Genomic DNA, 5,167 nt, shown 5'->3' on the forward strand with positions numbered 1-5,167 from the left:
GATGAAGTAGCCGATGTTAAACTATAATGCTATTGAAGCATACATTTCAACAATATCCTGCACTGTCCCAAGAGTTTGGAGAGTCTCATTAATCCCATTCTTCAATACTCTCATTCATGGAATCTCTACAGTCTCTGGGGACGCTAAGGTTAAAGATTCGGTACATTCTGTGTTCCCACATGCCTGTCGCTAAGTCTTGATATTATAAATTCTTCCTGACATTTACTCCACTACCATACTGGTTGCAGTTTTCAAGCGTTGTCTGTGGAATGCTGTAACCGTTCAATAGTTCGTATTCTGCATTGTGATTGCAGCGAATTCGGCTTGAATCCACATCATGGCGGTTAGTTTTCTCAAAGGCATTTTGGTGAAACACGGTAAGAAATTAATCGTTTTCACATAATATTCTCCAAGGTGATGAGTTGTTTTCTATCGAATTTAGTTCTCTGATATTTCTGCGTTTCATGTATCAGGATTTTAACCCAAAAGTTCTTGAAGATGTCTTTCCCTCGCACTCTCCCTAACTCTCTCGTCCGTCCCTCATCCCATTTGTCTTCCTGTTCCTGAAAAAAACACAGCGGCACATTAATGCCACACTCACAGGAATCCGATTCACGAGAGAAGAAAAAAAGGATAGCCAACTCCCATTCCTAGACGTGATGGTACAGAGAACACCAGACGGAGAATTCACTACAAGAGTATACAGGAAAGCCACACACACAGACCAAGTCCTAAACTACGAAAGTAACCACCCCAACACACACAAATGAAGCTGCATCAGGACACTATTCAAAAGGGCCACAACACACTGCAATGCACCAGAACTGCAAAAAGAAGAAGAGGAGCACCTACACAAGGTATTCACCAAAAACGGATACCCGCGCAACTTCATCAGCAGATGCCTAAGAGAAAGACCACGGAACGCGGACATACATACCACAACCAAAAGGACTAGCCACACTAACATACATCAGGAGCATCTCGGAACTGACTGCCAGACTACTGAGACCCCTAGGACTCATAACGGCACACAAACCAACAGCCACGCTCAGACAACCACTCACCAGAACGAAGGACCCGATACCAAACATGAGCAAGACGAATATAGTGTACAAAATACCATGCAAGGACTGCACTAAACACTATATAGGACAAACAGGAAGACAGCTAGCAATCCTCATTCATGAACATCAACTAGCCACGAAACGACACGACCAGCTATCCTTAGTATCCACACACGCAGACAACAAGCAACATGAATTCGACTGGGACAACACTACTATCGTGGGGCAAGCCAGACAGAGAACAGCCAGGGAATTCCTTGAGGCATGGCATTCATCCACAAACTCCATCAACAAACACATCGACCTGGACCCAATATACCAACCACTGCAGCGGACAGCTGAAACTGACAACCGGAAGCGGCAGGGACAGACCACTATAAACACCGGAGGAAACATCAAAGAAACGCTTCGCAGGAGGCTCCCAAGCACTGATGATGTCGCCTAGCCAGGGGACTAAACGTTTGCAACAAAAACTTCCAGCTCAGAGAACAGAACCACAACAATGACTGATGTTGTCTATGATATGGAAGTGCCAGTGTTTGAGTTGAGTAGACAAAGTTAAAAATTACACAATATCAGGGCATAGTCCACCAGGTGTATTTGGAAGCACTAGCTTTCAGAGAGCCGCTCCTTCACCAGGTGGGTGTTTTTCTGCAGAAACTTGGCATGTTTGTCAATATGCGCGATCTTTTGGAAGATCATCTGTACTTTAACAAACCGTTCGTGGTGTCGATGATACCCATGACTTGGAGGTGTTGGTGTTGGACTGGGGCGGCCAAATTTAAAAATCACACAAAGCCATTTTAGATTCCAACAGTTGACAAATACCTGATGAAGAAGCAGTGTATGGAACACTGATGCTTCCAAATACGTCTGTTCGATACAATCTGGTGCTGTGTGATTTTAACTCTGATTGTTCTTGGTAATGTTTAAATCATCGAAGACAGTGAAAGAATTTTCGTTCGTGGAGATGAAAATTTCAAGTATTATCCACCTCAGCAGAACAAAAATGAATAGTTTGTATGTATGATGAATCTCCACAATGCGCTTGTGCCAAGTAAAAGTCGAACTTACAACTGCCTGATCCGTAGCCAGCTATACGAATGGTTATACCACTGGCCAGATGCACAGCCGAGATTTTACACGCGAAAGAGCTGTGGTGTTAAGAAGGACATGAGCAATAACAGTAACAGTCACAAGGTGAACAAAGAACAAAGATAATCACCATCATTGATTCTCTTCAAATTGTCCTCAAAAAATGACCATTCACAATCTGATCAACCAATCAATGAGGCCACTGCTTATCAAGGAAATTGCAACTTACTTTGCTGCTTTTTCATCATAACTTGAGGTAAACTCCAGCCTAATCATAACATCGCATATTCCCGTTAATTTTCAGTTTTAGATTACGTTAATGACCTGTCCGTATTTGCAGGAAACTGAACAACATGAAATGACTGAAAACGTCCTTCCGGTGATGTAAACCAGTGCAGAGTCGGCCAGAAAAGAAAAGACAAAGACATGAAACATCACTCCCGTTTCTCTCTGTACCAATGCGTTTTGATGAGTTGAATATTTGCAGGACTTGTCTTTAATATCTAAAGAATCAATTATTTCCCCGGGAAAGATTCATCATAAATCAATTAACATCTGAGTCGTTGAATCATATTTTACTAAAGATTAAAATAGTTGAAGATCCTTTCCCCAGCCTAATGTCCCAATCCTCCCTCCTCTTCCATGTAAATACCAACTGCTCCAAGTGCGGTTGGAGCTCCCAACCTGACGTTTCAATGCTTCTTGCTGCTCCATTCAATAGAAGCTGCTCTAATTGAAGTTGGAGATCCCAGTTTGATGTCCCAATGCTCCCTGCTCCATGTCAATAGAAGCGGTCCAGTTGAGGTTGGATCTATCACTCTGATGTCCCAATGCTTCCTGCTGCTACATGACATTAAAAGCTGCTCCTGGTGAGAGTGGAGCTCCCAGACGGATCTTGCAAAGCTCCCTGCTCCATGTCAACTGAAGCTGCTCCAAATGAGGTTAGAAATCGCAGTATGATGTTTCAATGCTTCCTGCTGCTTCATGTCAATAGAGGCTGCTCCAGGTGAGGCTGGATCTCAGTCTAATGTTCCAATACTCCCTGCTGCGCAATGTCAATAAAAGTTGCTCCACGTGTGGTTGGAACTCCCAGTCTGATGTCACAATGCTCCCTGGTCCATGTCAACAGACGCTGCTCCAGATGAAGTGGGAGCTCCCATTCCTGGCAGATCACACACCTCTATACCATCATGGAAATACTGCTCACTAAGCATTTCCACCACTGGAGCCATTGGTGGTATATCCACATCATGAGAACCTGATATTAATTTTAGGCACCATCGAATCATTATTTCCAAAAGTCATTCTTTCTTAAACCTTATTTAGCATATGCATATTGCAGTCAATCCGAAGTTAGATAATGGTGCTAATTGATGTATTCTCAATAAAAATTATATCCTATTTTTCATGTTGAGTAATTGCGACTTAGCAAGGACAATGTTTGTAGTGAAATCACACTTTTATTCCAGGTAAGGGAATGTGGTTTACATTATTTAAAATAAACTTGTTCACTGTGTAAAATGATCAAATAGATCTCAATTTCAAAACAAAATTGGTTACGTTGTCATCCATCTGAAATGTGTTGCCTTATTCTTTCAACCACACGGGTATTAGAGCGAAACGTCTGTTAATGACATGCGTATAAAGACACTTTAAATCATTTTTCATGTTTATGCTGCATGAATCTGTGGTTATTGATCCACAGTTTAGGTTCAGCCCCTACAGTTAACATGCTGACTTCTCCAGTTTTTCATAGTTCAATGTGATGCTTCCAGTGTGTGCAGAACGAGAGGGACTCGCTTCCCACATCTTGTATTTAGGCCTTATGTCCAGCATTCATCAATGGCGAGAGCAAGGGGCGAGGGCGAGACCAATGTGTAAGTCTTTCCGTGCCCATGCACAGCACCCACATCGGCAATTCTCTACTGTACATTTACAGCTAGTTCTCGATGGCCCTACACCCACGCCCTGCTCCTTTTGAAATATCTCCATTATTTTGTGCTCTTCTCACCAAGATGAACCACTTCTACTCAACCTGCTCCAGATTTCATTTGACAAAATAATCATTAAGAATCCCACTGCATAAACATGCCCTTCACATCTCTTGTTATTTGGCTTTCCTGGATCTCTTTCGTACGATAAAAGGTCACAGCAGCTTGACTTGTAAAAGAAAGTCTCGTTCCTTTTCAATATCCCAATGCAATCTACATTTCAATGCAGTTTAGGCAACAGGACCAAATTATTCTTTGAGATTTTATAATAGCGTCGATGCATACAAACTGATATTGCAGTTCCAATTTCAGTAAGACAGTTGTGATCATCCAAAAATAGCAACATTGAAAATCACTGACAGCACTGACGAGAGTGGGACTCGAACCCACGCGTGCAGAACACAATGGATTAGTAGTTCATCGCCTTAACCTCTCGGCCACCTCGTCACATACGCCTGCATCCTTATGAATAAGTGAATTGCATAAATTATGCAGAGCAGCAGACATTTCTCCCTTGTTTTGGTGAAATCATAAATAGCACAGTACGGTTCCAAGACTATTGTCTGTCATCTGGGTTGTGGGGCAAGCGCATTCGCACTGTGACACTCTGCTCACAGTGGTCTGAACAAAAATGAAGAAATGACTATGTAACAAGGTCTGTTGAATTCTGTGAAGATTTGAAGTCAATGGAATGAAGAACCCGAGACAGTAGGAGGTGTTCTTTCAAGAAAGAGTTGGATAGAGCTCTTAAGGATAGTGGAATCAAGGGTTATGTGGATAAGGCAGGAACAGGATACTGATTGAGGATGATCAGTCATGATCATATTGAATGGTGGTGCTGGCTCGAAGGGCAGAATGGCCTGTCCCTGCACCTATTGTCTATTGTTTATTAAATTGCCTGTGAGGAATTGTTTGCCAGACTGGAGTAGAGTGCATAGTGCTCAATGTCATTATTCGGAACACCTTTCTTCCACTCAGATATGTTTGACATGCACTTGTGTCTAGGACAGACAATTT

At 42.4% G+C, this 5,167-nt stretch overlaps 1 non-coding gene across 1 annotated transcript; it reads right to left on the reverse strand.

Moving 5' to 3' along the window:
• Positions 1–4,515: 4,515 nt before the first annotated feature.
• Positions 4,516–4,597, reverse strand: trnas-acu (transfer RNA serine (anticodon ACU)). Its single transcript has one exon. It is a non-coding gene; the product is annotated as a tRNA-Ser (tRNA).
• Between the last annotated feature and the right edge of the window lie 570 nt (positions 4,598–5,167).

This window comes from Chiloscyllium plagiosum, unplaced genomic scaffold (assembly GCF_037043375.1).
Source record: "Chiloscyllium plagiosum isolate Xiang-an unplaced genomic scaffold, Cpla_swu_hap1 HiC_scaffold_47, whole genome shotgun sequence".
NCBI lineage: Eukaryota > Metazoa > Chordata > Chondrichthyes > Orectolobiformes > Hemiscylliidae > Chiloscyllium > Chiloscyllium plagiosum.